Consider the following 9664-nt stretch of genomic DNA (forward strand, 5'->3'; position numbering starts at 1 on the left):
GCTCTGAATATAAATCTAATTAAAAATCAAATATATTAACTAAATTGATACATAGAAACTCATGCGAAATTTACCTTATATTTTTTGCCCAACTCGAAACAAACAGTCGAACAAGAAGTCGGTATTTTCACCTAAAGCTTTCTTCAAGTTTGTGTAGTTAATAGCAACAGTCGGTGAGTTAATACAACAAAATTGCCCGATATAAGCCACGTATCCATTGCACCCAATATGTTTTGGCCACCTCACAGCCCATTTTACTTACTTTTTGTTATTTTGGTACAAGAGTCCCTTAACTTTATATCACGTGCACTTTCGACCCTCCATAGCAGTTTGCACATTTTGTCAATTTTAAGCCCTGCAGGTTACTTTTGGAACCTTTCATTCTTGAGGATAGATTTTGAAAAGGCTCCACTATTTTTTTTTTTAAATTTTTTTGCTACTATCTATTATAAGTTTTGGGAAGTCATCCAATAAAATTACGTTTGAATATTTTGAGCGTGTTCTGGATCCTTTTAAAACAATATGTGACTTTTAATTTTTTTAAAAATTAAAAAAAAACCCAAAAGATGTTTGGTTAATGGAAAAGATTTTTTAAAATTAATTTTTTGTGTAAAAAAAATTGGGTTTCTAAAAGTCATTGCGATTTTTGTAACTTTTAACCTGAAAAGTATGTTTTTATCCTTAAAGCTAATATAAAGACATTTTAAAAAATTTCTTTTGGAAAAGTCAGGATTAAAAAATCATTTTACAAAAAAAAAACTTTTAACATTAAAAAATAATCCCAAACACCTTCCTTGTGCATAATTTGGATATTTGTCTTCATTTCTGTTTTCCATTTAAGAAAGAGAAAATACCGTAAATAGTCAAAAAAATGGGGGGTATTTTCAAAAAATAGACATAAAAATGAACTTTTCCGGATATAGACATGCATTCCGCGGAGGTAACTCCGCGGAGCTCCGCGAAATCTACTCTAGCTCCGCGGAATGGCAAAATCGTAAATAAATCAATGTATTAAAAAAAAACCCTCAAGATCCATTCCGCAGAGCTACCTCCGAGGAATGAACTCATTCCGCGGAGGTAGCTCCGAGGAATGGATCTTTAGTGTTTTTTTTTTCCTTCCTCACATCGATTTTTCGGGGTTTATATTAATTCTTCAACTAATTATTTTCAAGTAAATATTATAATAGTATGATAATCTTTTCTTAAAAACAATTAGTTTGAAAAATGAATATAAACCCCGAAAAATCGATGTGAGGAAGAAAAAAAAAACACTAAAGATCCATTCTTCGGAGCTACCTCCGCGGAATGAGTTCATTCCTTGGAGGTAGCTTCGCGGAATGGATCTTGAGGGTTTTTTTTTTTTAATACATTGATTTATTTACAATTTTGTCATTCTGCGGAGCTACAGTAGATTCTGCGGAGCTCCGCGGAGCTACCTCCGCAGAATGAATGCATGTCTATATCCGGAAAAGTTCATTTTTATGTCTATTTTTTGAAAATACCCTTTTTTTTTTTTTTTTTTTTTTTTTTTTTGACTATTTACAGTATTTTCTATTTAAGAAACACATATTCACCTTTCTCTCATGCCATTGGCCCATTTCGTTGAAAGAAGTAAATGAAAGTGGACCATAGGGACTTAAGGCAATTTGAAGCATTATTGCAAATATGTTTAATAGGACGTCACATTTATTATATATATATATATATATATATATATATATATATATATATATATATATATATATATATATATATATATATATATATATATTTTGCCATGTGTCACTATATTAAACGTCTTATTTAATGTGTTGTTATTTGTTAATCTATTAGTTCACAATTTAAAATATATTAGACCTCCTTATTAATGTGATGCTATTTGTCATTGTATTTATTATTTATTTTAAATTTTAAAAATTTTATTATTATTTTCATTAATTCACAAATAAAAAATATCTAATATATATTAAAAATTAATTTTATATATTTATTTGAATCAACGATTGTAATTTTACATAACTAATAAAAATATCTCTTAACTAATAATTTATTTAAAATAATTGATTAATAATTTTGAGTTTTACTATAAAACTTTAATTAATTTTATAACCGTGGTTCCCACGAGTTATAAACTGCTACACATATATACACATCTCGAGTGTGCTACATATTTATGTTACAACATGTTTGATACTTCTGGATAGTTATACAAACTTTAACACCCCGCTCCCGAGTTCAAAAAGAAAGGAAATAGACGGAAATTAGAGGAAAGTAAAAGCGATTGTTGCTCCCGAGTGTCATTAAGGGTGTCAATTTATGACACGACACGACAAAAATATACGACACGAAACGGAATCGGGACAAAATCAAAATTTGAATTCGTTTTCGTGTCGTGTTCGTGTCAAATATAAAAAACATGATGTCGTGTCGTGTCGTGTTCGTGTTTACAAATTCACACGAAATTGACACGATTGAGCATGTGTTTGTCGTCTTTTTTGTGTTTGTCGTTTTTATCGTGTTATATATGATTAAATATGAATTAAATAAAATAACAATTATGTAATATTATCTTTGTCGTGTCGTGTCGTGTTGTCGTTTTTCTAATTGATTCGTTTTCGTGTTAGTGAAAAAAAACACGACATCGCGTCGTGTCGTGTTCGTGTTACAAAAAACATTGTCGTGTCGTGTCGTGTCAGACAAAAACACGACACGACGGCCCGATTTGACAGACCTAAGTGTCATTAAAGGAAGGAAGTTGAAGGAAATGGAAGAAAAACTTTCCCTCCTTACTTTCCTTCCGATTTGGAAGGATTTGAAAAGAAAGAACAAAATGTTTAATTTTCCTTCCATTTCTCTCCAACTCGGGAGCAAAAATGACAAATTCTTTTTCCTTTCTTTTCTCTTATTTTCTCTCCTTATTTTCTTTTCTATTCTCTTCTTTTCTTTGCTACAACTCGGGAGCGGGGTGTAAAAATATTCATCAGAATGCGAAAAGAAGATATGTGGGGTAAACTATATATGAATCTACAAACTCGTTAATTGATCCATGGAGGATTTAACTTAGGGAATTGAGAATGCAACTAATGCGACGACAAGATAGGAAGTCCACAGTCCACCAATAGAGCCACAAAAGAGTTTTATCTTTTTTGTCGGAGCTTAATTTTCATCCAGTCATCAATAACTGGAAGATATATATTTGTAGTCCACTTCAATGTTAAATTTAGCATGGAATTTCAAAACCACAAAGAAGAAAAAAATTATTAAAAATTGAAGTTAAAGTCACCTTTCTAAGGATGATAATGTTACGGTTATTACCATTAAAATGGATTCAGGGGCATTTTAGTCATTTAGTTAAATAGTTTGTCACATTTAGTTAAAACGGTTAGAAAGAGTTAGAGGTGGAGAATGGAGATACTCTGTATATATTAGATTATTTGCTTTCTTTGTTATGTAAGTTTTGATACACAACTGAATAAATGAAAGATTAAACGATTTGATTCATCATTTACTCTGTTTCATCTATTTCATCATCTAAATTCTTATATGCTATCAATTTTCTACAATCCAATCTGATTTCATCATTTCATCTTCAATCATGGAAGGATATGTTCCAATTAATGATTCTGTAACTGTACTTGATTCTTCTAGCCCTTATTTCATTAGCAATTTTGATAATCCAAGTTATGTTTTAGTTTCAAACATCTTCAATGTGTTGGCTTCAATTCCTGAAAACGATCTATGATGATTTCACTTTCCGCCAAGAACAAACTCAGATTTGTTGACAAAAACAATCCTTCAACCTAATTCTACTTCATCTAATTATGCTAATTGGAATCGAGCACTTTCTATAAACATCAGTGTATTATTTCTTCCCACTTCTCATGAGATGTGGTGCAAATTACATCATCATTATGAAAAACCTAATGGCGCTTCTATCTACCAGATTCAATAGCAGCGTTATTCCATTTTACAAGGTTTAGATGAATTTGAGAGTTTCAACCTACTTCACCAAATTATCCAAAATTTGGGATGAATTACGTCTTGTTCAGAACTTTCCTACTTGTTCTTGTACACAAATTAAGAAGTTTCTTGAAGAACAACGTCTGATTCAACTATTGTGGGATTAAATGATTCCTACAAGATAATTCGTGGTCAATTGTTAATGATGAAGCCGTTGCCATATGTATCAACTGCTTATTCAATGATTCGTCAAGAAGAAGATTAAAGAGGTATCAATTTTGTTTCCTCTTTCATTCCTAATGCTATTGCTATGCATGCATCGATAGATTCTGTTTCTGGATCATTGGAGATATCTTAAGTGTGCATTCACTGTAATCTAGTCACAATAAAGCTAGTGTTATCATTAAATGGACTTGTTAAACGTAAACAAAAACATATACTTAACACTGCTAGAGCTTTGTATTTTCAGTCTGGTATTGGTGTTCAATTTTGGGGTCAATGTACAAAAACAGTAGTGCATCTTATTAATAGGATGCCTTATTAGCTTGTACAAAACAAGACTCCTTATGAAGTTCTATTTGAAATCAAACCTAATTTGACTTATTTGAGAAGTTTTAGATGTCTTTTTGTTAATACAACTAAAGTCGGGAGGGATAAATTTATGCCAAAATCACATCCATGTGTTTTCATTTGTTATCAAATTGGTCAAAAGGCTTATAAAGTCTACAACATGGTCACTAAGAAGATTTATGTTTCAATTTATATTCGGTTTTTTGAAGATATCTATCAACTTCATCCCCTCACTATAAAACCATTGCTTCCTAATCCATGTTCTTATACCTGTTTGGTAAGTATTTTCCCATAAAGATTTCATTAAACAATAGATGAATATATACAAGATACAATGGGCTTAGATACAAAACAATACAGACTAATAAATGGGCTATTATACCTATCCACGACTGATACACAATGTACACTAATACCCCCCCCCCCCTCCAGTTCGAGCGGTAGGTAACAAAGCATTTACTCAAAAATAGGGGATTGACGAATCATTGAATAAGCAATTGATACATATGGCAACGACTTCATCATTAACAATTGACCACGAATTATCTTGTAGGAATCATTTAATCCCTTGGCCTGATGATAAAAAGTTGGTTCAATAGGAACATATCCTTCCATGATTGAAGATGAAATGATGAAATCAGATTGGATTGTAGAAAATTGATAGCATATAAGAATTTAGATGATGAAATAGATGAAACAGAGTAAATGATGAATCAAATCGTTTAATCTTTCATTGATTTAGTTGTGTATCAAAACTTACATAACAAAAAAAGCAAATAATCTAATATATACAGAGAATCTCCATTCTCCACCTCTAACTCTTTCTAACCGTTCTAACTAAAAGTGACAAACTATTTTACTAAATGACTAAAATGCCCCTGAATCCATTTTAATGGTAATAATCGTAACATTATCATCCTTAGAAAGGTGATTTTAACTTCAATTTTTAATAATTTTTGAGTAAATGATATCGCGACTAATCCAAGATTAAACATCGATCAAATGGTTCCATGGAACGTTATAAGGTTGGATTAGTCGTGATATCATTTACTCAAAAATAAGGGATTGACTTTCACGAAACATTTTCACCAATTGTGAAATTCAATATTGTTAGTTGTTTAGTATCTCTAGCGGTTAACAATGGATGGGAAATTCAACAAATGGACGTTAACAATGCCTTTCTTCTCGGACATTTATACCAAATTGTTATACGGTTTAAAACAGGCATCTTACCAATGGTATTCTAAACTTTCATAGGCTTTACATGATTAAGGTTATATTTTGTCTCCTAATGATTCATCATTATTTCTTAAAAGCACTTCAACAACTATTGTCATCGTTGTTGTATATGTTGACCACATTTTGGTTACTAGGAATGTCACTCAAGCAATTAAAGAGCTTAAAAGCTATTTAGATAATCTTTTTCGAATTAAAGATTTGGGACAAATTCGTTTCTATTTTTGGTTAGAGTTCAATTCTACCTCAAAGGGCATGTTGGTTCAACAACAAAAATTTATCAAGGATCTTTTGTGCTTTTTATCCCGTTGATGATTGTGCAACTGTTTTTTCTCCACTTTCTTTATGATCTTAAAGCCTTGTTCAAGTCTCAAAATTTACTACCAGATGCCACTTTATACAAACAGTTAAAAGGAAAATTGAATTTCCTTCTTTAAACTAGACCAGATCCAAATTATATTGTGCAATTTATAAGTCAATTCCATCGACAACCTTGTCAAGAGCATCTTGATGCTACTATGCTTGTGCTTTGTTACCTTAAACGAACTATGAATCATGTGTTATTTTTTTAAAGAGTAAATTACACGAATCGTCTCTCATGCAGGTGCCAAAATGCATATTCAGTCCCTATTTTTAAAAATTAACTCGGACCGTCCCTTGTTTGTTTAAAACTTGCAGACTTGATCCCTTAAAACATAAAAAGACTATTTTACCCTTGATAATTTCTTTTCTAATTTTCTCTTATTTATTCATTTACTAGGTTATAACCCGTGTAATACACGGGGTTGATGACTTAAATTAACAATAATACATAGTAAATGACTTAGTATAAGAAATAAATAACAAAATTCAAATATATATATGTATCAATAAAAACTAAGAAATAATATTCACATTGTTTGAACGGGTTGACATTTTAGTGAAAACCTAATTATCAAACATTAAATTTTGGACGACTTGTTAGAAGGTACATCGCCAAATGATAGACTCCTGATTATAGCATTGTATTTTGAAAGTACATTGCTATAATTTAGATAACCAAAAGTAAAATACTACAATTACAAGAATGTATTTTCAAACTACAATGCTATAATTTTTGTAATTATTCATTATATTAATGTAAAAGCACTAAAATAAACAAATACTGAAACCTCTCTCCGAGTTTTTATGTTGTTATGTGCAACATTGAGTTGCTTTGCAACCTAAGCATGATCTCCATGACTTGACCTTGATGGATGCTCTCTACAACAACTATTTTTTCTTCATATGCTATAGTATGTTGCAAAATAAAAAGTGATGGTGGTAATGTATTAGGCGCCATAATTGTTATAGATTAAAAAAAAAAAGGAGCGATACATAGAATTAAAGCAATAAAGTTATAATTTTCTTACATAAACATTATTTATGACATCTGTTTACTGAAAACTATATTGAACCCTATTTTGGAATCCAGTCTGCCAAGTGTATGATGAAAAGACAGAAATAGATTATGCCGTTAATTATAAAACAAAGATTATCATAACTATATCCAAGCCAGGCTGGTTTAAGAGAAACAAACAAACATACATTCAAATTTGATTAATACTTGGACAATGAATGTAAAATAGTGTAAAAAAAGATTTACCTAGTGTGTTGTTTAAAAAAAACTATAGAAAACCAAGTTTAATTAGCACCTGGACAATGAGAGTTTCCAATCGTGCATCACGATTATGCAGGTACTCAATCTTAAAAATCCTAAAAAATCACAGATATAGATAAATTTAGTTTAGTAGTTGCACTGATTCCTACAAAAAAAATGGGCTAGCAAGCATATTTTATAAAATTACTTAATTTGATTTAATTTAATTTACTAATCCATCTTTCCATGATGGGCTCTTGTAGCCAATTGAGGATGCGGGATGGAAGTCAAATAACCAAAACTAAAGTTTTAAGAAACTTTGACATAACCATTGTGTATGTTACATAACAAATCCTTCTTTATGATCTCTTTTATTGGAGTAATATTCATCCATTTCTTTCTCGTTTGTCTGCACTTAATCAATAGAAAGTTGGATTAAAAGTTAAAATGGAATAAAACTGAAATTAGGAATAAAAACTAAAAGTTGTCCCATGTTAATTAAAGTATTAATTTTTTTAAATCAAAATTCATAGGATGGAAACATTACATACAAAGGCTTCCTCTCCAGCCCCTTCACAGTTTAGGAGATATATGCATTATGTTGTCCCTTCTTTTTTATCTAACTTCAATATTAATTCACGTCAATGACCAAAAAACAAAAAAGCAAAGACACCAAGTATTACTTTACACAAATGGGCCCAAACAATCCATAATTGAGTTTTTGATATTTCTTTAATTAAAATTAAGTAAAGTAAACCCAACACCAGATGATAAATCCACCACCAGGAAGTCCTACATGTACCACAAATGAACAAACTTAGAACTTAGGATTCTTACATTCTTTGACTTTTGGGAAGGTTAAGCTCCAAAAGGTTCCTCAAATCACCGGTCAATTGCTCTAAATAACTTGAAGAAGACAACATATACTTCCACAAAGCCACTTAAATCAAACGACACAAATGCGAATCGGAATTGTAACCAAAATTGGAAAAACAGAATAGTTTAGATTAGTTCCATCTTTGAAATAATGATAAAAAATAGTTGGAAACCAAGACATACCTTGTTGATAACAAAATCATGTCAAACAATTTCTCAAAATTGTCGATCATAAAATCAAAACCGATCGATCTTACACTTCAATCATAAAATCAAAACCAAAAAGTAAGGGAAGATGTGATCCCAATTCAATGAATTGTCAGTAATCCTTACCAGTTAGTATTTACAACAATCGCATACTAAATACATGAAGAAATCGAGCCATGGAATAAAAGCTAACCCTGAGTATTGTCTAGTGAACATGGCGAAGTCAAAAGCATCAAGATTTAACACAACAACAAAGAAAATTAGTAAAATAGAACCCCAATTCCAGTTCTTCAGCTTTAACAGTGGGTATCTTTAATAAGTCATCCAATCTACAGCAAACAAAAACTGAATAGAAGAAGTCAAAATGAAATTAGAAAAAGAAGAAGAATGAACAGAAGAATATCAATATCAGCATGGAAACGAAAACAAATACAAACCTGGTTTACCATTTCCATTGAGGAGAAGAGTAAAGAAATACAAACTTGGTTTGCCATTTCCGCCTGTGTTTGTGTGTTAATACGGTGGGAAATGAAAACGAAATGGGAATAACAAATTGATTTAGGAATTCAGCATATGTCGAACAATAGATAGAGAAGAGAAAGCAAGTATAGAGAAGAGAAAGCAAGTATAATACAGAGAATCGGCGCAAATAATGGCCCTGATGGGAAAGAAATCAAATTTCAAAAACTGTGTTTTTTTTAATTTGGGAAGAAGGCGAGATTAGAGGAAGATCACAACGATATCCAATTTGGAAAGTCTTATATGAGCAATTCAGCGAGTTTTAAAAGCCTGAAAAGAAGGAAGTTATTATATGCTTGAATAAAGGGCAATTTTGGAATTTCTCTTAAAATTTTTGAGCGGCAAAAAAGCTTGGCAGGGCTCAGCAATTGACACGTGACATAGATTAGAGGATTTTTAAATTCAAAATGGAAAAAGGAAAAAAAAATACTCTCCTCAAAAGTCAAACCCACCCCTCCCCCTTTCGTTTCTGTTTCCCTTGTTTCCTTTCTTCCCCAGCCCTCTTGAAAGAAAAATGGACCTGAATCTCTTGATCCTCTCTCTGCTCTAGTGTGCTCACACACCGATCATCTCTTTCGTCTCTCACTACTTCTCCGACTCCAATACGTTGCTCTGTCGCTCTCGTATACAACATGTTGGCGAACCTAGACAGGAAGATGAACAAATTGACAGACTTGG

General features: G+C 31.4%; 1 long non-coding RNA gene across 1 annotated transcript; it reads right to left on the reverse strand.

Annotated features, from left to right (window-relative positions):
- Positions 1-8097: 8097 nt before the first annotated feature.
- Positions 8098-9447, reverse strand: LOC145065000 (uncharacterized). The gene is made up of 2 exons (XR_013688190.1): positions 8905-9447; positions 8098-8812 (listed from the first exon to the last, which is right to left on the reverse strand). It is a non-coding gene; the product is annotated as an uncharacterized LOC145065000 (long non-coding RNA).
- Positions 9448-9664: the final 217 nt, after the last annotated feature.

The sequence above is a fragment of the Lactuca serriola genome, chromosome 7, assembly GCF_051521515.1.
Source record: "Lactuca serriola cultivar US96UC23 chromosome 7, Lser_US96UC23_V15, whole genome shotgun sequence".
Classification (NCBI taxonomy): Eukaryota; Viridiplantae; Streptophyta; class Magnoliopsida; order Asterales; family Asteraceae; genus Lactuca; species Lactuca serriola.